The following is a 26620-nucleotide window of genomic DNA, read 5'->3' on the forward strand; positions in this document are numbered from 1 at the left end:
ATGTAAACAGCTCTTTCGGGGTGAAATGTTGCTTTTCAGTTTCACAAATCTGCTGGCTGAGCTCTCTGCCAAGGAGTGGTGTGAATGAGGTGCCCTATATTTTCTTTCTCGCCCGTCCTGCCCTTTTCCTGCAAAAAGGAGATAGCTTCTGGCTCTGCAGGGCTGGTCTGCAGCCTGGGCAGCATCAGTGGTGCTGTGTTCCGCTGTCAGAGCTGCCCTGAGCACGGAGGTGTGGGAGCCACGTCCAGAAGGCTCCTGCAAGGATCCTCCTGCAAGGATCCTCCTGCAAGGATCCTCCTGCAAGGATCCTCCGGGACTTGCGCCAGTTCTGCTGGGGAGCGGGGGGTAGGGTAGTTTCCTTCCCTGGGTTAGTGTCAGCCCTCATGAATCCTCTGCCACCTTCAGCTCTGCCTGCACTCCCCAGCTCCCGGCCCTGAAGTTTGGGAATGCCGACTTCTAACTCCTGACCTCCCACACTACTCCAATTCCAAGAAACAATGCCCTAAATGTGCTGGCAGTGACAGCTCGCTGATTCCTACAGCATGGCTTGTTACAAGATCTAAACCTACTAATAGGAATTGGCTTGATAAAAGGGATTTTTTTTTAACCTCCTCACTTAGCGTGAGGAGGTTAGTGTACACTTAGTGTAGCACATGCAGCCCAGAGAATCTAGAAATTAAATTGGCTTTTTGTCAAGCCTCCTGTATGCAACAGCAATGGGACCCCTGCAGTGCAGTGCAGTGTTTCCAATTACATTTTGGGGTATGTTGCTAATTTTTGGCACACAGAGAGAAGCAGGCCAGGCAAATGGCAGGTGGCAGGCTGTTTTCATATTTCACTAGGAGCATGGGGGAAGGGAGAGGGGAGAAGGAGCCGAGCTCTCTGCCAGGAAATGTGACCTCGCAGAGTGTGAGCAGAAGAGTTTTGGCATGTGGTGGAGGATGGAGGGCTGGGCAGGCATGGTTGAGCCAGTTTACATCCCCTCCTGCTGGGAATACGCACGCAGGGAAGCAGGGCTAGAATAAACACGCTCCAGCAGCGACAGCCCCCAGGTCTGGATCTGGGCACCTCTGGGCCGTGTGTGGCTGCACCCCGGCTGCTCTGTGGGACAGCGCCGTCACCGTGCTCCGCCTCTGCCGCCCCGCGCCCCGCTCCTCTGCCCCCAGCACAACAACAAAACTGGCTTTGGTTCACTCATTTGTTCCAGCACAGCTAATGCATTCAGCATGGCACCGCTCTGCAGGGCCTGGGTGGCTTCTCAGAGCTGTTGCACAATCTGGGTGTGCAGCAGTGGCCAGAAGCTGCTTCCCAGGACCTGCATCTGTCCCAGGGTGGCTTTGCCCATCAGGACAGAGGCCTAGAGGTGAGAATTTTAGGGGTCAGACCACCGAATGGTTTGGTTGGAAGGGACCTTAAAGCTCATCTTGTCCCAAACCCCTGCCATGGGCAGGGACACCTTCAACTATTCCCAGGCTGCTCCAAGCCCCAGTGTCCAACCTGGCCTTGGGCACTTCCAGGGATGCAGGGGCAGCCACAGCTGCTCTGGGCACCCTGGGCCAGGGCCTGCCCACCCTCCCAGGGAACAATCCCTTCCCAATATCTCATCTAATACTTGCCCTCCTTCAGCTCAAATCCATTTGCCCCTGTGCCCAGAAATGCTGCTGTGTGTGACAAGAGCAGTCAGAACTAGTCTGTGCTCACAGGGACCAGGGGCAAAACATCCACCTCAACCCAAGGGAATGTTAGCCAGGAGAACTTTGGGGGAAAAAGCCTCAGGACTCAGAATGGAGGCCTCTAAATGCTTAATTTACACATCAAATCCAGAAATAAAATGGTGAACACCATGAAAGAGAGTTGTGAGAGATCTTATTCCAGGTCTATCTGGAGGTGTATTTGTGCTGAAGCTTGCAGATGTGGTTCTTGTTACAATTGCTGAATGTTGTTCTGATTGCTAAATGTTGTCCTGATACTGAATTTTGTTCCACAGCAACGATTTCACTGGTAAAACCCAAAATCCCCTCATTTTGAAAAGACTGTAAGGTGAGACTGGAGACAGCAAACAAAATTTCCAGTAGAGTAAAACACTGGTGAGCTGGGTATGATGTCAGGAAGCCCTTTTGTAGTGCTTTTTGTAGGGGGCTGGGCGTGCTGAAGGTTTATTTCGAGTTGGCTTTGCTGCTGTGTGCTGAGATCTATTGGCAGAGGTAAATGTGGAAACATTACAGTGGGAAAAGACCTCCCTCTAAGATCCTCGAGTCCAGCTAAGAACCATCATGGTGACAGAGTTAGTTCTGGCTGACAGAAGACTTTAAATCTCCTTCATTTACTCTTCCCAGTGGTGGAGGCACCACCCCCCCCAAAAAAAAACCCCAAAAACCCAAACATCTCTGCTCCCCCATCCCTCTGTCTGTTCAGACACTGCCATTGCATCCCATCCTCCTCCTCCCCCTGCTGCTGTTTTGCCGCAGGGATGAGCCCAGATATTTTTGGCACCAGAGCTAATGTTCTTGAAATGCCTTTGAGCTGATAGCAAGCCAGCCAGTCAGGGGCTTGTGAGATCCTCAGCGACCTTGTTTCAGAAGAAAATTGTCAGGGTTTCAACCTGTTAATTTGCTTTCTTGCAACCTGCCTGAAGGGCTTGGGAAGCAGGGCCCTGGTCCGCTGAAATCCTGGCAGTGTGCTTTCAGGAGGAGGTGCTGCCTGAGGACATGGGATGGATATGAGTGCTGGGCTGTGCTGCTGCTAATGGCACTGGGGTGAGTGCATCACTACCCCTGTGTTAAGCACTTGCTGCTCACATGGCTGAAATCAGGTGGCAGCCGTCAACCAATTTGCCATCAGGCCTTCTACACTGTGATGGCTAAATCTGTGCTTGGTAGCAGCAGAGGTGCTTTTCTGACTCCACCTGAGGGATGCTGGAGGAGAAGATGGGTTTGACATTTTTAAGACATCGTCTCCTGGTGCAGTGTTGCTTTTCTCACTGAACATTTTTCCTGAGTGTGTAGCCTGGATTCTCCTTGCTTCATTGTATGGAGACACAGAATGTTTAGTGATTAGGTCTGAATTAGCCCCAGGACAAGGTGCCTCTCAACTGGAAACAGATGTGCATGATGGAAGGGAGAATGGCGTTGGGTTGAAAAGTACCTCAAAGCTCATCCTGTTCCACCCTTTGCCACAGGCAGGGACACCTTTCACTCTCCCAGGGTGCTCCAAGCTCCATCCACCTAGCCTTGGGCACTGCCAGGGATCCAGGGTGTCCCAGGTTATAATATTGGGGTGTATTCCATTACCACCTGGAGCTGCAATCCCTTTCTTTCCTTATCTCGTGGCTCAGAGATAAGTCCCTCAAGGAGGACCTGTTCTTTTAGCCATATGACTGATAAGATCACAGCGTTCTATTGTGAGATGCTCCGCCCAGAGGGAGGAGCCAAACGATGCCATCAAGGATATAAGTGGGGTTGTACAAACAGCAAGTAAATCCCCTCTTCCAAGAGGAACAGCTGAGACCTTCTCTGCACTGGACCTCCAGAGGGAAACTCCATCAGTCTACAGGAGCACGGCTTGGACAGAACCATATCTACTACCACCGCCCCAGCCAGCGAGTGTCAGGCTGTATCTCTGACTCTGTCAGTAGTTCTTCTTTTATGCTATTGTATGTATTTGGTTCTTTGTTCCCTTTTTCCTAATAAATTGTGTTTCTGACTTACAGCCTCTCACTGGTTGTGCTTTTCAAACCAGGACACAGGGTCAGCCACAGCTTCCCTGGGCAGAGATTTCCTCTCTCTGACAGGGAGCAGGATTAGGTTCTTTAAGACTATCCACCCCAAGAAAGCCAGATCCTTATTCCTGCTGAAAGTTGTTCTAAACCCTGGAGCAAAGATGAAAAAAGAAGTTCAGTGTGCACTTATGGAAATGTGAAGAGCACTGTTAGCCCCAGCACAGCTTCAAGTGTGCCTTGGGCTGAGGCACATCCTTTGTTCTCCTGCCTCCCTCCGACCTGTAGAGAGAGATCTGACCCCTTGTTATCTTCTGCAAGCTGTCCCAGCTTGGTCTGTGCTCTTGGGGCCGCTGGAATTCACCCAGGGCCCTCGGAATGGGGAAGATGCTTTAAATGGGAAGCATTTAAATGCGGCTTTCAGCATCTTTATGCCCAAGCCCTTTCTATTCCTGGAACAAATCCAAATAGCCCCACTCCTCCCAAGAGCCTGTGGCACGACCTTGTGGCACAGGGGAGATTGGGTTACACATTTTCCTAGGGCTCCTAATATCAATTTAAAATAAAGGCAGGGCACTTAGAAACTTCGGTAGAACCAACTTATACCCCCCATTCCTCCTCCTTGTGAAGATCCTCGGTGTTAGGATAGGATGGAAAATGTTTCTCGCCCCTTTCCCGTGGCTTGCAAACCTTTAACAATTTCGCACATCAAAGTGGAAACTGGGTAACTCCCCTACACGCAGCCTCCTTTTCTCGGTTTTGTTTTGTTGTTTGTTTTCCAAACTGTGATTGAAAGTACGAAAGCTCCAGCTCAGCTGTCTGTAAATGGTGTTCTGATGTTTATGTTGGCATTTGAACCAAAACCGTCTTCCTTGGGAACCCCAGTGAGTTGCGGAGGGGAAAACACCCCTGGAATGATAAAAGCTAAGAACTTGCCCACTAATAAATTTAGGTGTTAATGCCTTGTTTTTGTGCTGTTTGGTTGCCATAGAGACGGGGCCGCCTGAACTAATGAGTTTGTCGTGTGCAGTACACATTTTCAAATGCTCCATTTCTCTTGTTACCTCTCTGCTTGTTTGTTTGTTTTGGTTTTTTCTTTTTTGTTTTGTTTGTTTGTTTGTTTTTGTTTTTTTTTCATCCCATGGAGCACATGAGTTTGGAAGTAAAGCCATTCCAGGGTCCCAGGAAAGGGGGCTCACTGCAGGTTTTGCAGGGCTGCTGAGAGGTGCAGGATGTGGTTTTAAAGAGATTGTTACCCTGTTCTGTACACCACAGGCCAAGGGATAACCGGGGGATTGCTCCAGGCTGTGTGCTCAGGGCACCTTTTAGCCCAGGCCTTTGTGGCACAGGCACCCATTGCATTCCTGCACAGACAGTTTCCATTGCTGGGCCCAGGATGGATGGGATGTCTCACTGGGAACCTCTGTTTGTGCACAGAACACTCACCAGGAGCATTTCTCCTTGGATGGACTGAAAATAAACCACCACGAATAGGTGGTTATTGTTTGGAACAATGAATTCCCTTACACCCTCAAACAGGCTGCCCCTGCATCCCTGGGAGTGTTTCAGGCCAGGCTGGACAAGGTTTGGAGCAACCTGGTCCAGTGGAAGGTGTCTCTGCCCATGGCAGGGAGGAGAATGGGAAGAGTTTTAAGGTCCTTTCCAAACCATTCCACAATTCCAACACCCTTCAATGCTACCTGGGAGCTGTCATTCAGGGAAAATCACTCCATGAATCCATGTGTACTCCTCCTGGGAATTTGGATTTGGATTCAGATCTTTTCATTCAGAGATCACTGGAAATCCTTGAGAGTTGAGGGTTTGGTTTTTGTTTGTTTTTTTTTATTTTGTTTTTGCGTGTGTGTGTGTGTTTATGTCAGAACCTCCCCACTCACAGCACCAACCTGGAGTTCCATTTAGAAAGGCCAAAAGAATAGCAAAAGCCCAAAGCTCTGAACAAATATTTATTTTTCAAAGCTTAAATGCTTGGTGCCTGCCAAGCACTAAACTGGAAAGTTTGTTGCCAAAATATCCTTTTCCAAAAACTTTCTTTTAAAAGTTCCTCCTTGCAAAAGAAAGAAAAAGAAAAAGAAGGAGTCTTGCTCAAGCAATTTTAGAGGAATAGCTCGAAAATAAGTGGCTTTCCCAGGATCAAAGGCAGAGCCATTTTGCTGAAGGTGAGAATGGAGTGAACCATGCAAGAGGACAATTCTGGGTGCCAACAATCTTGAAGTGTGCATGTGCAGCTGGCTTTTGGTTTCCCACCTGATCCTGCTGAAATCAGTGAAAAACAGTGCTGGGTTAACAGTTGGACTCAAAGATCTTCAAAGTCTTTTCCAACCTTAAGGATTCCGTGACTCTTTTGAGCTGAGGAGAGCGCCAGGATCTGTTTTAATCCCCACTGGTTACTGCAGCCCTGGCTGGTGAGGGGGAATGTGACACACGTGGTCCAGGTGCCACAAGAAACTCCTGATGCTGCCTCTCCCTCCCTGGGATGTGAGCGAATTTATTTTGGAGGCAGAGAGGAGAGGAAGACTGACTTGTCAGGAAACTTGGCTGGAGTTGTTTGAGCAAGGCTGACTGGAAAACATCTGTGTGTGCACAGAGCAGAGACTGCACCCCTGCACTGCCAGGGTGGGCTGGCAGAAAAGCCCTTTTGCCTTCATTTATTTATTTATTTTTTTAAGAAACAGAAATACAAGACCTGATTGGCAGCCTGGGAAGAGAAATCTGAGGTACCTGAGGGCCTGGACTCATGGGAGCATCCCAAAACAAACACTCAGTCCCTCAAAATGTTTATTACCCCAACAAGTGCCAGTCCTTGTGAAGCTGGTTCAGAACAGAACTACAGAGCAGGTGTTCAAAGGGTCAGGTGAGTAGATCAGAAGTGACCTGCACTTAAAACCCCTCCCCTTTGTTATGAATGTATAAATAAAATGATGTAAACCCAAACTGCCCGGCCACGCCAAGACCTTTGCTTGGCAAAGCTTTTGCCTTACTTTTGATGTTAGATGAACATCTAGCAAGATTAATTAAAGTTTAATTAATGTAAGTAGGGTAAATGTGGTAGGTCAGCAGGCACAGCAGATGTTAAAATACTGTTGGCAGTAATCAACCTGACCAAAAAAAAAAAAAAAGGGGGAAAATTCCCTTCTTAAAAAAATAAATACCTCTAAGTGACTGGTTTAGACATGTCATCTCTCGAGGGTGGCTCTTTTTTTTTACTTTCTTTCCCCAGGCAATACTGACCAACCAGTTGAGAGCAAATCCTGTTTCTTCACATCAGTGAAAATTAAAAAAAAATCAGTTTTGTCCTTTGCTGTGCAATCAGTTTTGTCCTTTGCTGTGCTCTGGAATTTTGCCCCAAACATTTTCTGGAGTCTGGGCATATGCCACAGGGAGATGTCTCACTGCTTTCTGCTCTTCTCTTCAGTTGATAGCTACACAGTGAGAGCTGTGGTTGCACAGCCAGCTGAATTTATTAAAGATCTGATAATAATTTTTAAGGGCTTTCAGTGAGAATCAGCAGTACATCATCAGTCTGGCTGGCCACTATTGCTTAGGATGTCCTTGACAGCTATGGGTGATGTTTCCTGAACTTTGAAATGAAATTTGGATGTGATTTGGGTATTTTGGCATGCAGGTATCTGTGTTTATCTGTGGTAATCCCTGCTTTTTGCCCTCTTGGGTGCTGGTGGGAGCACACTGGGCCATCGAGCCCTGCGGATGAGCCCTCGACCTGTTCTGGGATGTGGTCCTGGATCAGGAATCCCACTCTGGCCACGAGGCTCTGGTAAGCCACAGCATCTTGCAGTCAGCTCCAGCAAAGATTTTCCAGCTTGTTTCTTATTTTTATCTGTCTCAATTGGATCATCCCTAAAAATAATCTGCAATGCAAGACACTGCAGTGCTGAATTCCCCAGCGGAGCGAGGGGAATGTGTCGAGAGGCTTCCTTGGATCAAAGCCCCAGAGAGGGGCCAGGAGCAAGAGCCAGGCTAAAGTTCAGGAGTATCCTTCAGATCCAGAGAGTAGCAGCACAAAAAAAGCTGCTCTTCTCCTGAGGCTTTGTTGGATATTGGAAGAAGCTGCAGGGAATGTGGAATTCCCCTTGGGATTGGATAGTGGCTGGGAAAATGGAGAGGAGCAGCAAGAATTTAGGCCAATGGTCTCAGACACAGCAGGCTCAGGCGGCTGCCCCCAGAAATCAGTTTTCACTGTGTGTCAGACAAAAATCCCATTGCCCAGAGCCTGCTCCTAGAGCCTGCTGGAGCTTCCCTGTGGAGCCGCTGGCACTGAGCACTGAAAGCCTGGAAAAATACACCAGCAAACTGCAAATGAGGGTGAATATGTGTTTTTGGTTTGTTAGAGAAGTCTCAAATGAAGGGAAATCTCAGTTCTTGGAAACAGGGAAAGAAAGATGCCGTTCTGGGCTTGCTGGAGGTCTTGTCCAAGTTTAGTGATTGTATGAAATGGATGGGGACGGGCTCTAGGCTTTTCCAAAGTGTTCCTAAACCCAAGCACAATGAGCTCCTCCTGCCAGCTGGAACTACAGGCAGATATATGCACTCACACAGCAGTTTCTGAGGAATGCCAATGGACAGGGAATGGTGGGGAGCGATGAGCTGACCTCTGGGGGGCTGCAAAGGCTTCAAAGCCAAATGCAGATGGGGAGATGAAGCAGAGCCACGAATGCAGTGGCTTCTGAAACAACAGGCCTGGCTCTCCCCTCGGGTCAGGGCTGCTGTGACTGCAGTGCAGGGCTCAGCATGAGCTCCCCAGAGCCACAGCAGCCACTTCATAGAGCAGGGCATGGCACCTGGCCCTCCCTCATCAGGACACTTCAGCAGACCTGGCTGGGACACTTGCCTCCATTTCTTGCCCAGGCATCACCACCTCTTTCCATTTGGCTGCGGGAACATTTAAGTATTATTATTTTTAAACAGGGCAGTCTTGACAACATAAACTGATGCATCCTTGTGGGCACATGGGCAAGCTGAGGCATTTTCTGTGAACACAGACTGCTGCTCTTTTATCACTGCTTATTGTTGTCACCTGCCTCAATCCCTGATGGGGAGAGGGCTTTATTTTTTTCCTTTTTGAAAATGAGCTGTTTAGTCCTCTGGTTTCTAAGATTATAAGAAACTTTAAGCAAAGTTAAAGCTGTTAGGTAAAATTAAACATTTGACTTTGAGCCAAGTAAACTTAGTTTTTCGAAATCTAACTAATGAATACAAACTTTCAGTTTTGGATTAGCCTAAACAATTTTTTTCTTTTTTTCCAGGTGCTTTTCCTTCTTTCGCTTTGTAAAAATGAAGGGGGAAAGCTCTGCCCTGGGGTAGTGCAGCTCCCTTTCCTGTTGTTCCATCCTGTTGTTGGGGTGAGTGTTCTAGGAAGGGAACAGAGCTGGGCAAGGCTCTGGAGCTCAGGGGATAGGACAAGAGGGAACGGCTCCAGGTTGTGCCTGGTGAGGTTTAGAGTGGAAACTGTGGGAAATGACCCCACTGGAAAGTTGGTCAGGTATTGGGCCAGGCTGCCCAGAGGCACCAATGCTGGAAATGTTCAAAAGGCATGTGGATGTGGTGCTCAGAGAAATGCTTTTGTGCTCCTGAATTCACAGTTAGACTTGAAGGTCTTTCCCAACCTTAATGATTCTGTGATTCTTTTGGTTAAAAGGAAGTTGAAGCACAAATGAAAAAGGATTAATCTGCTGTTTGCAATGCTGGGCATGCTCTGCTTTGGGGACAGCTTTCCCGTCCCCTCCTTCCCCAAATGAAAACTCAAATCTGTGCTTACTGCATTTTAGTTTAGTTTGACTTTTGCCCCAAAAAAGTGCGTTAATAAGCATTTCTTTGCAGCTAGGGAGCCACTTCCAGATGTGTTTATCCTGAATGTCCTTATCCTGTGTGCCATTTGGTCATGCTGAGCTCAAGAGGGAGCTTGCCCTGGACCCAGCTCAGAGGATACTGCTGCAGGAGCCACTGCTCTGAGCAAAGCGCTGTGAAAACATCCAGGAAACGTCTGTTCCTGCCCTAATCCCTGAAATGTGTCCCTCATAAACACAGCCAAAAAAACTGGGTGCTTTTTCTGTGCAGAGTGGAGAGAGCTGCTGTGGGAACTTTGAGAGCTTGAATGTCTTTTGCATGTACGTTCTCAGCACTGAAGTGCATAAATAGAGGGCTTTGCATCTCATAATTTATAATTCAGCCCAAGACATGCACTAATACCTTTATCAGAATTGGGAACGTTGCTCAAAGCACAAATCACTGAGGAACAGGCAGACATTAAGGGCTGCTGTTTCTCTCTCTGTCTGGAATAACAGCCAAGAATCAGTGATATTTTTTCCTAAACAAATCTTTCACTGTTGTGTGTGTGAATAAATAAAATTTCTCTCTCTTTTTTTTTTTTTTTTTTTTTTTTTTTTTTTTTTTTTTTGAGCAGGCCAGGAAGGAAAGGAAAAGCTGAAGTGCCTTAGGTGCAGGGAAGCATTTTGCTCTCTTCCCTGACTTTGCTTTGTGCCACCTGTGTTTCCCCACTGCAGGGTAAGAGCAGGAGGGCTGAGGATTTGGGATAGGCAAGCCTGGAACAGGGAAGAAATTTCTTCACATCTGTCCCTGGTTGTGGGACCTCTGGTTCTGGTGGCCAGGCAGTGAAATCAGGAAGTTTGGGGAGATAAACCCACCTCATCCTGGTGGGAAGGGGCTGGGAGCAGCCTGGTCTAGTTGGAAGTGGATGGCCTTTAGAGTCCTTTGCAATCCATGAGATCAGTGTTCCTGTGGCTGTGGCAGGGAAAGAGGTGGTGGAGAAGCTGTTCTGTGAGCAGCACAGGATGGTTTTGAGTGTCCCCTGAAGTGCTTCAGCTCAGAGTGGAAAAGAAAAAATAACCCTCTTGGGAACGCTGATGCATTTGCCATGGTTTCTGTAGCCACAATATACCCCAGGCAGCCACCCGTGGTTCATTTACAAGCCCTGGGTAGTGCAGAAAACAAGAACTGCCCTTCAGAACCCCCCTAAGGACCTTCTCCCACAGTCCCCCCGTGCTGACACAGCCCAGCTTCACAGGCCACAGGGGAAGCTGTAAAGCTGCTGCCGTGATCCCACGGCTGGAGCAAAGGCAGCTGGAGAGCAATGGAGAGGCTCTCAGTGACTCCAGGGTGCTGTGAAGTGGGGGCCCAGGCCATTAAACCTCCATGGGGACAGGCAAGAGGAGGGAAAATGCGTGGGAGTAGGACTGCAAGTCCTCACCGAAATTGTTTGTTCTCTTATTTTTAATCTCCAGCATCACTGGACGTGATCCCTCTGGAGGTGCTGCCAGACCACCGAGTGCTCCATCCCTGCCCTCCAGACACCCTCGTCCTGGAGGAAAGTTGGCAACTTTGGGTTTATTCCATTTTTTCACCCATGCCAAAGCCTATTTAATATCAGGTTTGCTGTGGGCTTGTTTGGGTTTGGTCCCACAAACGCCTCTGGGGCAGGTCAGTGCATCTCCCAAGCCACCCCTTGGCTGTGCCTTTGGAGTTTGCAAAATCCGATGTTGCTCTGCTTGAATATTCCTCCCTGTCTCAGTCTCAAATGGTGGGAAGCATCAGGGAATATTACTGATAAACAATAGATGTCTGGTGGAGATGCTGGTGATTTTCCTGGTACAAAAGGCTGCTGCATCCTCTGTGATAATTCCCCCTTTTTTTCCTCCTTGTTGGCTTTGTGGTTTTGTGATTTATTTGTGGGCTGGCAGGCGTCCACAGCCCTGCAGGAAATGGATGTCTGCTCTTGTACTTGGGGGGGGGGGCATATAAATGTGTAATTTTCCCACTACATTAATTACAGACATTTCTTCCTGGCTGGAGCAGCTCCATGGTTCCTGTGCCCTTTTTGGTTTGTTCTCCCCAGCCCAGGCTGAGAGTATTTATAGGGAACCCCAGCTCTGACATCTTCAGCTGAGCGAGGGAAAGTTAAAGAACTTGGCCACAAAAACTGTAGAGGAGAAACTCAGTGGCCTTTTTTTACCTGACAGTAACTCCAGGACAGTAGCACAGTCAAGCTTTCCCTGGCTATTCCTCCTGCTGACATTTTCCTCAAGGATAAAAGTGGTTTGCCCTAAAAAAACAACCCTCTTGCTATGGAAAAGAAATTGTAGGTCAATTTACTTTGGAATAGCTGTTCTACCTAATTCCTGGCTCCTAGAGAGAGACCCAGCTGGACTTGGAGCAAAGAAAGGAAACCTGAGGCAAAATTCAGCGTGGTTGAATCAGGTTTTGTTGGAGAAAAGGCTGGACAAGCCACCGTGAGGCCCTGGCACAGGGTGCCCAGAGAAGCTGTGGCTGCCCCTGCATCCCTGGAAGTGTCCCAGGCCAGGCTGCACATTGGGGCTTGGAGCACCCTGGGGTAGTGGAAGAAGGTTTCAAGGCTCTTTCAACACAAACTAATCTGGGATTCTATGATCTGAGATAGCAGTGGAATCAAAAGTCATAATTTCCAGCAGATTGAATGTACCTATGGTGCCCCTTGGCTTATAACGTGTGTTCTCCATGGATTCCTGATGAAACAGGAATATTCTGCTGTGATTTTTCTCATTTTTATCCTGTCAGAAGTGAGAGTGAAGGATGAAGGATGTCTGCAAGGACAGAACAAAAACCTGAGCCAGCCTGGTGGCATGAAACCAGGAGGGAGGTGAGCATCTGTGATGGTGGCACATCCAGGGATGCAGAATTCTGGGATCTCTCCTCCTGTTTGGTGTCATTGCCTGGATGTGCTGCTGCTCTGGCTCTGCTGCGATGCATCTCATCCTTTTTGGGACCGGGAATGTTCCACCTACAAAGCTTCTCCCAGGAGTCCTAGCAAACCTTTGAGGTAAATCCGTCCAGATCCATATAAAATTAAGCATCTTATGTGTTTGTCCTGCCTCATCCCCTGTAAGTCTTGAGCACCTTCCATGACCTCTCTCACATTTCACTTTCAGAGTGCAGCCCACATGTGGGCCACGAGCTCCAGAGGTCAGTGTGGACTTGTGCAGGGCTGTTGTTGCATTCCTGTGGCCGATGGCAGCAGGCTGGGGCTGGGACAGAGCCGTCGGGAGCAGGTTTCCTTGGGAAAGCACCCACCTGACCATGAGCACAGCATGGCTGGGCCTGGACATGCAGGCTGCTGTTACCTCCACACCTGGTCTGGCCTTACTGAGTGCTGGAAACTCTCCTGGTGAGAGAAGGATGTCCTGGTGAAATCTATTTCATAGAATCCCAGAATGGTTTGGGGTGGAAGGGACCTTAAACTCATCCATTCCCACCCCCTGCCATGGGCAGGGACACCTTCCACTATCCCAGGGTGCTCCAAGCCCCAATGTGCAGCCTGGCCTGGGACACTTCCAGGGATGCAGGGGCAGCCACAGCTTCTGTGTGCCAGGGATTCATTGCCCTTATACTAAAGAATTTCCTTCTAAATCATCTTGCCATGATCTGAGTTTAGGCCTCAAACACAAACATCATTAGCAGCAACAGGCTCCGTGCACTTAACTCCCTGTCCTGCTCTAAAAGCAGCAGCCCCAGCAGCAAACATCCCTCCCTCCATCCTCCTAAAGCTTAGCCAGAAGAGCTGCACCCCCTGCCATCACACTGTGGCACAGAGTGTAAATCTCATCCACTCCCTTTTCCATCTGGCCGGTTCAGGAGTTTATTCACCATTCAAGCCTTTCCTTTTGCACCGTTTTGCAAAGGCAGGGATTTATTTGGGCAGAAATTTACTGTCCTTATCGGTGACAAGAAGGTGCTGCTGTGATGCTGACATAGCCGTCAGCTACAGAAACACCATTCGGGGCACTGCAGCGGAGAAGGGGATTCAGGGTGGGTGTAAATGTGGGCCAGGCACGACATAAAATAGAGGAGAAGTGCTTCCAGAGGCTGGGGGAAGGTGCCAAGCAGGAGCTGTAGCAGGACATCACGGGTGGTGGAGGGAGCCAGAGAAACAGCCAATGTTTTCTCTTCTCTGCAGTGAGCTCATGGCCAGTGGGGGTTGGCCAGGAACTGGGTCAGGATGAAGCAAACAGAAATGAAGTCCTGCAGCGAGGGCCCTTTGCCCCTTGCCAAGCCTGTGCCAATGCTGTCAGGCTCTTCCCTGCTCCAACACGCTCCTGGCAGCCCCTCGGGGAGCTGGATGCTGCAGCAGCCTCAGCCTGGGGAGGGCAGACGGACAGAGTGGTGTTCATGGCACAGCAGCACCTTCTGGGTGCAGTGATTCCATCCCTGGGTCACAGGCTGGGCTGGCACCCCCTGTGCCCTGCCAGGGCCTTTGGCAAGCCCAGAGCCATGGCTGGTGGAGGGGAGGTAACATCCATGTGGCCACCACAGGTGGGAGATGAGCCAGGTGAGCACCCCCAGCTCTCCCAGCCTGGTTCCCTGAGCATCCTCATGGTCTCCTCTGGACCCTGCTCTGAGGCTGCTGCTGGTACCAACCATGAAATAGAGGAAATATTGCTCTAGATTGCCCTAGGCTCCCATCAGGTCTGGCAATCTGGTTTTTCTTAAGTGGGGGGGAAGAAAAAGAAAGAACACTCACACACACACACTGACTGCTACAACAAGGTGAAGTGTTTTGCTCTTGAAGAGCCCTTCCTCCTGGGAGCAGAGTAGGAGTCAAGCAGCCCCATGTCTCCTCCAGCAGGCACTTAGCCCTCCCTCTCTGTGCTCAAGGGTTCCTGGAAGCCAGAACTGCTGGGGAGAGCTCGGGCAGGGCACTGTGATCCTCCCACCCACGGAATCAGGGCTGGTGAGTAGCATCGGGGGCTGCGATCTGTCAGAGGCACACCCTCTACTCGGAGCAAGAAATGTCAAGGAGAATTAGGGAGATGACTGGAGGCTTGGGGTGCAATGGGAAGCAACTGCTGTTCCTAGGCAGGCTGTGACTACTCAGCCTTGCTAATCAGATTTTGGGGGATGCTCAGCTGGCTCTTGCTGTAGAGAGCTCAGCATGCTCTTTGGTGACAGGGTCTGTCTTCCAGTGGGGAAGGAGAATGCCCCTGATTCAACGCCCAGATAACTGGTTTTGTTGGTGGAATGGGGGGAAAAGGCCATTTGGAAAGCTGTGCATCCCCATCACCACTCTCTGCAGGTCATTTGAAACACACAAGGCAAGGCTGAGTGCCCCCCGAGGGTGCCCAAACCCAGCCTTACCCCGGCAACTCTGCTGGCTGGGGGTGACCCTGATGGGTCACCAAGCCGTGGGCACCTGGTCACTCTGAGCCTCAGCATGTCAGTGCCAGCAGGAAACCCAACCACATCCAGCACCATCATTCCATCTTCATCCAGCTGCCTTCAGCCCTGCCATTCCCAAAGCACCCTTTTGATCCCAAGAACTGCAGTTCAGGGATCAGTCTTCGAGCTGAGGGAAGTGGGGATCCTTCACACGAGGGAGGATTTAATTAGCAAAGGCACGTGTGATTTTTTTTTTTTTTTTCCCCACGTTTTGCTCCGTGGCAATTCCAGCGAGGAATAAAAGTTTACTTCCATTCCCCAGTGCTGGGGAAAGCAGCTTCCGTCAGCACTGCCTGTGCTCTTGGCTGTGCTGGATATGGCAGCTCTATTTTTAGAAGTCAGGGTTGCCATGGCAACCCAGCGTATTTTTTCTGTTAAATATAGCAGCTGTTGCAGGGAACTCTTGTCCTTCTGGATGTAAAGGCTGTGTTTCTGCCCTCTGACAGAGCTCAGGGTATTAGAGGCAGATGAGAAAGGATTATTAAATAAGTGGAAGCCCAGAAGAAACCGTGGATCTGTAATTACATGGAGGGGTTTGGGATGCAGCCGTGTGTGTCGGCAGCTTCTGCATTGAAAAATGTGTGGGAATAGGGATAGGGGAGCTTTTCCATGTGGAGCTCCATGAAAGCACCCTGCCCCTCTCTCTCCAGCTGCCCAGTCTGCCTGGCTTTGGCTATTCTGGCCTCTTCCCCTTCCAGGAGCCAGTCTGGTCCTGCTGTGCCCACCAGGATTTGTCTTGGCGGAGATGGGGGGGGTGTGCCAAACAGGCCTTGCCAACCAAGGGGAGGAAGGAGCCTTTTTTGGGGGAAAAAACATTTTTATTCCTACCTGCACCTCAGGAGCCTGAAGCAGAGGTGTGTGGTGCAGGGTTTGGGCCTGGAGCTGCCTCCATCCCCTGCTGGTGATGGACATCTCAGTGGAAGCAGTGGGAGAGGTGCAGGTCCCATCTCCTGCGGGGCCGGGCCAGGGATGCGGTGTGGGAATGCTGTGGGACTGTGTTGCATCCTAAAGCAGTAACATTCCCCAGCTTTGGGGTCCAGTGGCAAGAAAACTGACTCTGCTTCTTTATTATTTAAATTTTTTAAAAATGTACCGGGTCCCTGTAAGGTGTCAACACATCTCATCAAAGAGCTGGTTTCCATCTCTTGGGAGGAGGGAGAAGGAGAGGGGTGGGGAGCACAATTGCTCGGGCCAAGGGCAATCTGTCAGCTGGGAGATGGAGATCTATTTTTTAATTAACTAGTCTTTGCCTCATTAAATGAAGAAAGAAACCAGAGCACAGCAGATATGAGCAGGGCTTACGTTCACTGAAAATTTCCTTAAAAAGTTGATGCAACAACAAACAAAGAACCAAATTTAAACCAGCCTGAGTTTAAAGTGTCTGCGGAGGTCACTGTGACCAAGGCTTTGAACAGGAATAACACATTTCTGGGAGCCTTATCTGCTCCCTGAGCTATTGTGAGTGGCATCTATTGCTGGGGATGTTATTGCTTTTCAGAATTTAATAAGAGAAGCAATGCTTAAGCAAGCAGAAAGCTGCAGGGGAAGAGCAGCCTCTGTGGCCATCAGGGGCTGGAGTTCATCCCGGGCCTGGTCGCCTGCAGGGTGGTTTGGAGGGATAGGGAATTTTGAAGAGTCAGGGATTTAGGAGGATGGAGAATGGAGTCAGATGCTGCCTGTCCCCCTGGAGCTAGAGCCTGCTTGAGCATCCTCTAGCTGAGGGTATAAATACAGGGCTCTTCCCTGAGGAAGTGGTGCCTGTAACAAAGGAAGGAAAGGCTGCCATATTACATTTGAAGATTTCCTTGCATCCTTCAGGGAATGGGTTGTCAGGGGCTTGTGGCCCAGAAAATGAGCTGGCAGCTGGGAGGGAGATTCAGGGCAATCATTTCAGATGCTGCTTTGGTTTAAATCCAGCACGGGGTAGAGGGAGGGCAGTGGAGTGGGCACAGCTCCCAAAGGACGTGTTTGTACATGGAATGGTTTGAGTTGGAAGGGCTTTTAAAGACCATCCAGTTCCACCCCCTGCCATGGGCAAGGACACCTTCCTCTATCCCAGGGCGCTCCAAGTCCAATTAGCCACATTCCCAGTGCCAGGTAGGTGGGTCACAGGCTCCATCTTCTCTCTGTGCCCACGGGGCACCGGTCATCCCTCTGGTTCCACTCTGATGGTGCCAGAGGCAGAGTTTCCCCAGGAATGGGTATTTATTAAAACTCCTGCCTCTGCTTATAAATCCACTTCCCTGTGTGTTCAGGGTTCATAGGGGTGTTTATGCTCCCTGCTTTCCCTGGTCTGATTTATGGGTTTATTGTAATTCCTCCATGGTGTGGCTGCCCTGCTCTGGGCACCATGGGGCAGGCAGAAGTCCTGGGAGGTTTTCCCTTTCTCCCTGAGTGTTGGCTGGTCCATCCCTCAGCCATTTGAAAGGACTTGTATGAGGAAGGACCATGGCAGTGTCACGCTCCACCTGGGACAGTGGAAGGGGAGTTGGAACCAGATGGGATTTAAGGTCTCTCCCAACCCAAACCATTCTGGGATCCTGGGATTCTCTGATCCTGTGATCCAGCCCCAAAGCACTGAAGACTGCAGGCAGACACAAAGTTCATCTGTGAGGATGAAGGAGGGAGCTTGGAACACCCAGTGTGCCAAAGAGATGCATCAACACCTGCTCCCAGCTGGAGGAGAAGGAAGGAGTGCTGAGAGTTCCCTCCCCACAAGTGCAGAGGTAAGAGGGCACAGGATCTCAAAACCCCTAGAAATGTGTCCCAGATCCCCCCTGTCATCAGGGCTGTACCTAACTGGGAGGAACGTTTTGAAGATGGATACTACCACACGCCATTCCTGCTGGAGGTACTGCAAGGGCTGCTCTGGAAGTTCTGCTCTGACATGGGGTATTTTCAATATCATTTTTTTCCCCTGGGGAACATGTGAATATCAGAGGAATCTCTGTTTGCTGTACCCTGGAAGCTGACAGGTCTGCTCTCCCCTTTCTAGGCTCAGCCTGTATCAGTCCTCAGTGTGTTTGCCAGTCCCGCCTAAGCACCTTCTGCAGCAGTAGCATATTTGGGGAAATTCTCTGAGAGAGGAGTGTCTATGGTAGTGCTGATTGAAGGGGAAAGTCCATACTTTCTGTGAGAGAATTTCTGGGCACCAAGAAAACAGGGAGCAAGTCCAGGCTGTGGATTCTCCATCCCTGGCAGTGTCTAAGGCCACGTTGGATGGGGTTGGAACCACCTGGGATAATGGAAGTTGTCCCTCCCCATGGCAGGGGGCGGAACAAGATGGTGTCTTAATATCCTTTCCAACCTAAACTATTCCATGATTTTATGATTTCCAAAGGTGTCCACATAGGAATGTGAGTTTGACCCAAAGCCATGGCAGGATCTGAGGAAGCAGCAGGATGAGTTTCCTGTAGGATTGTATCCCGGTTGGCTTTCAACCCACCCTAAACCCCAGGCATGGAGACCCTGTTATCAGTTGTGCTGGTGCCTCCAGCTTAATTAGGAGTTTCAATTATTTTTATTTTATAGTTTTAGTCCCCCCAAACCCTTCCCCGAGTTCCTTCTAGGGGGAGATTCAGGAAAAACATGTTTGCCTTTGCTGCGGCGTGAGCAACCCCACCACCCCAGAAAGTGCAGGGGGCACTGCAGGAACCAAATGCCAAAACCTCTCCTCCAACCCAGAGCTCCCCCAAGGCAGCTGCACCTCCAGGAGCAGCTGGAGCAGAGGCAAGGCCAGATGAGATGATGCCATAAGGTTTATTCCATGTTCCTTCCTCCCTTGAGGGGCAGCAGCTCCAAATGCCTGCAAGGGCTGGACAGCTCCGGGAAGGATGAAATGTCCCCAAGAAATGGCCAAAGGAGGGTGTTTTTCAGGAGCTGGGAGCGCTCTGCTGAAAAGGATGCTAAACCCAGGGGGTGTTGGACACGCACAGATTTGGCCAAGGGTAGGTGCTACCCCTGGATGGTTTGTTGGGAAGTTCAGGATGGATGTGGATAACAGCATCTCCCTTCCCTGCAGAGAGTTTTCCATGTTCAAACCAAAACCTGTTGTTTTGTTGGGGTGTTGAAGATTTTTCTAGGGTTTTGGGCAGCGAGGGGGCTGTTTCTGAAGGAGGCTTTTATTTTTGAGGGGGTTTTGGGGTGGGGTTTGATTTCATTTTGCACTTGTTTGTTTCTAGGGTTTTTGGGTTTGTGTTTTGGTTTGGGGTGGGTTTTGGGCAGTTAGGTTTTTTGTTTCGTTTTTTTTGGGTTGTTTTTTGAGGGTGGGTTTGTTTGGAGATATTTTTGGGGGATTTTTTTTTTTTGGAGGTGTTGGCTTTTAAATTTTTTTTTTTTGGGGAGAGTTGGGTTTCTTAGGGGGTTGTCTGTTTTTCACTTGTTTTTTGTTTTTTGGGGTTTTTTTTGCTTGTTTCTTTGCGAGTACTGTATTTTGATGGGGCTAGAGTTTTGGGGTTTTTTTGTAGGGGAAGAGTTGGGGTTTTTAAAATTATTTGTTTTGGTTGGTTGGTTTAGGTTTGTTTTTCTCCTGATGAATACCGGGATGAAGCACTGCCCCTTCAGGAAGTGGGGTTTGGCAGGGATGCAGTGATGAGATATCTCACCCCTTCTCCCTGTGCCTCCAGAGGTCCCATCCTTGCTGGATCCTTCCCCCACTGCTCTGTGTTGGCTCCATGTGTAAAGGGCTTGGGAGAGGAGGATATCAGGCAGAGGTAATTATTAACTCTAATTATAACTGTGAAAGTGACCCTATTTAGGCTGGATTGTAAATGCCCCAAAACCATGCACATTTTTTTCCTTTTCCTCCCTAGAATTCAGATCAAGTACCCCTTTCTGTGGTCAGGATACGCCTCCTCTGTGCCATCTTTGGAATTCCAGGTGCTGTTTGAAGTCCTCCACTCCCTCATCCCTGCACACCCTGTACATGGGGGACACGGAGAATGCTCAGCACACGCACAGAAACCTCTGCCAGGGCGGGATGTGCCTGATCCATTTCGTTTCTGGCAGTAGTGGGAGAAAAGGGAGTCTCCGAAATCTATAAATCGACTGTCTCTCAAATTGTGTGGGATTAAGGAAAAGGTGCAGAATAGAAATTGTTTCCTCGGGGGGGAAGCACATAATTTCATTTGCCCAGGAAAATGATGTCTTCATCAGTTGTCTTCCAGAGACTCTAAAAAGAATTAAAGGAGGGCTCAGAGTGTGCAATTATTGTGGAATTTTGGAATCTCACACTGGTTTGGGTGGGAAGGGACTTCAAAGCCCATCCCATTCCACCTGCTGCCACAGGCAGGGACACCTTCCACTGTCCCAGGCTGCTCCAAGCCCCAGTGTCCAGCCTGGCCTGGGACACTTCCAGGGATCCAGGCTCATCAATGACCGAGTTGGCTTCTCTGGGGTCAACGTGGGTGGAAAAAGGGTCCCAGCTCTTCACTGCCATGAAGGGATCTTTTATTTATCAAAAAAGCCATGCGATGTGCATTTCTCCAGTGCCTTCACTCAGATGTCACATGGAAATTGAGTCTATTGGGCAGCTTTGGGCTGCAGCCAGTTCATTACAGCAAGCTTTCATCCAATTATCATTACTGTTATTATTGTTATTATGATGCCTCCTGCTCTGTTGTAAATTGGAGGGTTTTCCTGGGACTCTTGTTGGACTTTTTTGAGTTGTCTCAAAACTGGATGGCAAATTTCTGTGAGCTCTGAAACGAGGCTGACCTGGCGATATCCAACAGCAGGATTTGGCCAAATCTCCAGCGCCATGGAGAAATAAGGGTGACCATCTTCCTGCACCTTGGTGATGACCCTCCCACCTGTCATTATTTCTTCCATGCCTGACTTCACTCCCAACTCCAATGATTTTTCCTGTAAAACCCCAAAACTCTAATTTGAAGAGTGAGAGAGGGGAAGGTGCAGCCATCCAGCAAAGCTGCAACGAGCTAGCGCTAAATTGAGCTCTAATTGCTCATTTAAACAAATTAATTCATCAAACCAGAGGAATTTCAAAAGGGTGCTTAGGTGCCTTGCCCTCCCTTCTCCCAGGCACACAGGCAGGGGGTGGAGAGCCCCAGAAGCGCTTTTGGTGCAGCCTCCTCCGAGGTGCTAATGGCAATTCCCAGGTCTGGGAGCATCCCTTTCCCCCCAGCTGGTGGAAAAGAAGCGTGTTCAGCGCTGCAGGGTTTGGGCTCCAGGAGAGAGTAAACATCCCTGGTGCTGACATGGCAATAAAACCGGTGTGTCTGCAGGAGAGGAGTCAGCAGCAGATGCGCCCCTGCAAAACTGCTCGCTGTGATGAATGCTCTGCCCAGAGTCTGCTAATCCCTTTTCCTCTGGCTCCGAGGCCTCCTTAATTGTGCTGCCTGTGATTAAATAACTCTTTGAAGGCAGCGCTGGGAGTTGTTTTGTCCATGTGGGAATGTTACTGGCCAGGCTTCTAGCCTTTGGCTCTGAGCACACGGAGCGTGTTTCCCAAAAGACATGGGGACAGTGGTGTCTGGGGTGCTCCGGTGACCCCAAAGAGGTCCTGGGGAGACCCCCAGGAGGGTCAGTGGGCTTGGTGGAGATTCGCCTGGATGATCCCAAGATAGACAAATTCCCAGGGAACTGCTGCTTTCCGTGTGGGGCTTCCTCGCCAAGCCCCCCTGGAAGCACATGGATGTGGGGAGGAGTGGAGCGCTGTGCTTGGGGTGAGGTGTTAAATCTGACCATCTCCCTGTGGGCTAAGGGAAGGTGGGTGTTGTTTTCCAGCCTCTATGAGCTGCCCTCAAACGCTTTCTGAAGGATGCTGAAGCCTTGGTCTGAAGGAGCAAAAACAGCCCCAAGAGGACTTTGAGGGTGTCTGAGGGACTTTGCCAAAATGCAGATTACAAGGGAATTTAGAATCATGGAGTTACAGACTGGTTTGGGATGGAAGAGACCTTAAAGCCCATCTGGTTCCACTCCTTGCCATGGGCAGGGACGCCTTCCACCAGACCAGGTTGCTCTAAGCCCTGTCCAGCCAAAGGCAGGATCCCAGCTCCAGGCTGTCAGTCTGTCCCATCCCTGCCCACCCTGGAGCTCATTCTCAGGTTCCTGGAGGTGGAGGAGCAGGTCCTGTAGATGGAGTGCAGGGATTTCCTGAATATTCATGGATCAGCGGGCAAGCTGCAGCGGGCCCTTGTTACAAACTGCTATCCAAACAGCTTACATCCATCCATGAGGGAAATAAATAAACAAACAGATGCTTGTTAATTGACTTAATTACCCACTAGCAAACAGGAGACTAGGAGCACATCAATTAAAAAAAAATGTTTTAAGAAGTGTCTCATAGTAATTCTTTTCCATGTACAAACCACACAGGTCTTCTCTGCCTATAATGAACCCTCCCCCAAGACAAGGAATGGATTTTCATTATGCAGGAAGGAGGGGTCACATTCTGAAAATGAGGGCTGTGGCTTGAAATGAGCCCTAAATTCATGCCCTCTTCCCCAAACCAGGGCTTTAGCACAAAGCCATGCAAATAACCATCCTTGAGCAAGAGAAATCCAGCAGCTAAGGTAATCCTTGTTTTCCAGCTGGGAACAGGCATGAAGGAGAAGGAGGTAGGGCTGGGAAACTCTTAAAGATTTTTTTTTTTTCTTTTTCACTTGTAAAGATCTCCAAGAAGAAGGGAAAACTGAAAAACTGAAGACTTGTTGCTCTCACTGCCATGTGGATGTGGGATGACTCTGATATCTCCTGACAGGGCTGATGCTCAATATCCACAGCCGAGCATTGAGCCAGCAAGATAGGATGCATAAACAAGAAGGACTGCCTGAGCCGGAGGCCTGTGGCCAAATCCATGACTTTTTCCTCCCAGGGTGCATGCAGAAGGTCCTGTGCCAACCCTGGAGCAATCACAGAGGGGTTTGAGTTGGAAGGAACCTTAAAACTCATCCCATTCCCTGCCCCTGCCATGGACAGGGACACCTTCCCCTGGACCAGGGCTCTCTAAGCCCAGTGCTGGCACAGTGCACACACCTGGAGCCCCTCCAGCCCTGTACCTGCCCTTTTCTAGCCTCCTTTCCCAGCACTTCACCCTGTTCCTGCTCTGCCAGGGTGCCTGTTCAGAAAATCCAGTGTGGGCTCCCTTGGGACTGCTGGCAGTCGTTCTGCAGGGCTGTTATCTGTGGATCTTGATTAATGAGAGTCCCCAGGGCAGGCAGGTTGTGAAAGAAGCCCCATGATCATGGCCCTGGCTGCCTTCCTGACGTCAGTGTGACGCAGGGCACGAAGGGCACCACGGGCCCTTGGGTGCAACAAAAAAGAAAATAAAGAATGAAGGAGTGGAGCAAGAGGCAATAAGAGATGAAAGGAGATTGTTTTATCAGCCAGAGCTGGCAGCTGGAGTGAATTTCCTCTCCCCAGTGCAGACTCTGCAGTGTGGGTGATGTTCCCCTGCGTCCAGCCCTCGCCGTGGGCTCTAGGGTGGCTGCAGGAGAAGGGGACACTGGGCAGGTGCTGTACCAGATATGGGGCTCCCCTTGCTCAGATCTGTTGGCATGTGGATTTTAAATCCTGCAGGGATAGTGTTATGCTGTGGACCTTTTATCATAGCCTCCTGATGTGCTCTGGTTGGGTTTTTACCCTCAGTGCTCACAGCCATTGCTGAACGCAGGTGACACTGGGGACAAGGCCTCTGAGCAACACTCCAAGGTCTCCAAGTAGGATGGGTGGCAGCTGGATTTGGGATCAGCCCCTGCATTAGGCAACACAGACAGGGATTTCCAGGCAGGATGGATGCTTTTGGCAGGTTGGAGTTGGAGGCTACACTGCAGTCCTTGGCGTGTCCTTCCTTTTCCAGTGCCTCAGCCCTTTGCAGCCACAGCATCCACAGCAAGAAAGGTGGGCTGGTGCTCCCCCACCTCCAGCAAAAAAAGTTACATCTTTTAGAAACCTCGGTGATGTTGGGTTCTTTTGTTGCCCATTTACTTGCCCCTCTTTCCAGAATTTAAAAAAAAAATCTTGAAAAAATTAAAAACTCACCAATTTTCGACTGTGTCGCTTTGCAGAAGAGAGGAGGGGAGGGCTGGGAGGAGGAGATGGGACGGAGCTATTTTAGTACAAACCCATCTGTGTTGATAATTCTCTATCCAGCCCCAATCATTACTGGATGTGCCAGGTGGCCTGGCCAAGAGAGCACCTTCCATGATTTTCCAGCTCCCATCCCAGTGTCCCTGCTGGCAGTGGGGTGGGTCGGCAGAGCCCCCAGCAGAGCTGCAGGTTTGGCCCTGGGGCAGCACACAGCCCCTTGCCAGAGCACGTCCCCCTCCCCGCAGGCAGCTCTGCCTCTCAGGAAGGGCGATGTCGGCGCTGCCGGCCCCTCAGCACGTTCAGGAAAGTTCCACACAATCTGTTTGCTTTGGGACATATGCTGTGTTGACGCTGCCTGCAGTCTTGCCACCTCTAATAACTTTGGGTGTCATTTTCTCTGGTTTGGTGCCTGGGGCATCCGACTGGCAGCTGTGGGAAGAGGGGATGCAGATCGCCGCGGCTGCTGTGGAACTGCGCCGGTGCTGCTCCGAAAAGGCGTGGAGGGGAACGTGGGGAACCAGAGGAGGGACATGGCACTGCTGTTCTTCATCTCAGGGGAAGCCTTTGGGCTGTGATGTTCTCTGTGAGCCAGGTAGAGCTGCCTCCCACAGAAGTGGCTTCTCAGTGTACACATTAGAGCGTATTTATGATGTAAATTAATAAGTGCCATCTGCTTACCTCTGGTGTTATGGGAATGTTGTCTTGTGACTGGCTACAAACAAGACAACATTGAAGAGGTAACACCTGCTGGGACATATTTCTGCTGTTTATTTCCAAACATTGGGAGATTATTTTGAATGGGAGGAATAGGTACCAGCTCCTCTCGCTGTGTATTAAGTGCTAATGAGTTGTGGGGATTGCCAGGTGACATCCTCAAGGAACTGGTGAGGATGGAGGAAACCGCATCCAAGGGCAGAGGGACCTCGATCAGGATGCTGCACTTCTGCGCCTTTGTCCTAGACTGATGAAGATTTAAGGGGATGTTTAGCTGGTGAAAAATTGCTGCTTGTCAAATACAGAGCTTGCTGCAGGGATATACTGATTCCAGGCAAAAGGGCCCTAGAGGTAAAAAAAAAAAAAAAAACCAACAACAAAAAAAAAAAAAAAAAAAAACCAAAAAAACCCCCCCCAAAAAAAAAAAAGGTCTGTCAAAACATCGCCCTTCAGTCTTTGGGGATGGGATGGTCTCAATTTTCAGTTCAAAATCACAACCCACTTTTGAAATGGAAATTATTCTAATGCTGAAGCAGAGATGAAATCCTTCCTTTTTAGCAAAAAAAAATGTTTTGTTTGACTTCTGATACATTTTTTCCCTCCAGTTTTCCTGGAACAGAAATAAAATCTAATGAAACAGGTAATAGAAAAAGAACTGGGATCCTTGGTGACTGCCAGCTCTCATTTCCACTCAGATGTTCCTGAGCTAACATCCATCCTCCCCCCATCCCTCTTCATTTCTTTCATCTCCTTATTTTCCTGCAGAACAGCAGCTCTGCAGGGCAAGGGCTCACAGGCCTGGGAGAGCAGGATGGGGAGTTCCAATGTAGAGCAAGGATGCTGGTGAGGAAGGAGATCTCCTGCCCAAACCTGCAGAGTTGGAGGAGCTCCTCCGGAGATGGAGTCAGGGATTTTTGAGCCTGGGGTTTTCCAGAGGAGAGGGCTTTTCTAATGAAAGGCCAGGTGGGAAAAGGAGAATCTGGGTGCAGAAGGGCAGGGGACTCACGGCTGGGGCTGCCAGAACAAACTGGGGATGGGATGTATCTGAAACTTTCGTGAAGGTAACCAAAGAGAGGAATGAGTGAGTCTGGAGAGGCTTCTGCAGAGAAGTCGAGGCAGCAATGAGTGTCCTGTTCTCCACAGTGAGAGCCTTCCAAGTGACCCTGAAGAGGGGAGTTTGGAGCATGGAGCAGGCTCCAGGTGCATCCTCAGGGAGAATGGAGAAGCCTAAACAACTAAGCCAGAAGCAACCTCAGGAACATTTCGGCTGGGACATGTTTTGAACAAGTTCTTTTTGAGGGTTTTCTTACCAGCTTTGCAAAGCCAGCCTGGCAGCCCCCTTCCTCAACCCCAGACCTGCAGGGAGCAGTTTTAACAGGGTGCACCCCAGCAGGGGTCTTCTCTCCCTGGGTGCAGGATGGATCACAATCAGCCTTGGCTTGGTAGCAAGATTTTCATACTTATTCTGTATTTCCAAAAGGATTTTTACAATGAAAGGACATCAATAGAAATTTTTGGCCCACCTGGCTGACTTCTGTGTCCTTGTAAGCACAGGGGCAATGGTGGGCTGGGATGGGGATACTCTTCAGTATGGGGCTTCTGTGTTCCTGGGACAGAGCAGAGGCTGGAGCCCTCTCAATGATCCTGCTGCTGTTCAGCTGCTGTTCTCTGCCCCTTGGCTGCTTTCCACCTCTCCCCAAAATCTGGAGTGCCACGGTCAAGCCCCAGCGAGACATCCTGGGTGACTCAGGCCCGCTGGCTGTTGTCAGTGGCACACAGCCCAGGGCAGAGATGCCACTGTGGGCGTTTGCAGTGGGATGGGCAGGGACAGCGGCTCCGGGGGCAGCCACTGACATCTCCCTGCCCCTGGGACATTCTGCAGGGATGCTGATGTGGGGGATG

At 49.8% G+C, this 26620-nt stretch overlaps 1 long non-coding RNA gene across 3 annotated transcripts; it reads left to right on the top strand.

Moving 5' to 3' along the window:
* The first annotated feature begins 10151 nt into the window (after window positions 1-10151).
* LOC116808583 (uncharacterized) lies at window positions 10152-20161 on the top strand. Of its 3 annotated transcripts, none has more exons than XR_012056925.1 (6): window positions 10152-10255; window positions 10993-12563; window positions 14364-14471; window positions 18743-18903; window positions 19472-19668; window positions 19768-20161. It is a non-coding gene; the product is annotated as an uncharacterized lncRNA (long non-coding RNA). The 3 variants fall into 3 exon arrangements; XR_012056923.1 differs by having other exon boundaries at window positions 14367-14471; XR_012056924.1 differs by having other exon boundaries at window positions 14367-14471; window positions 18749-18903.
* Window positions 20162-26620: the final 6459 nt, after the last annotated feature.

The sequence above is a fragment of the Taeniopygia guttata genome, chromosome 7 (genome assembly GCF_048771995.1).
Source record: "Taeniopygia guttata chromosome 7, bTaeGut7.mat, whole genome shotgun sequence".
In the NCBI taxonomy this organism is placed as follows: domain Eukaryota; kingdom Metazoa; phylum Chordata; class Aves; order Passeriformes; family Estrildidae; genus Taeniopygia; species Taeniopygia guttata.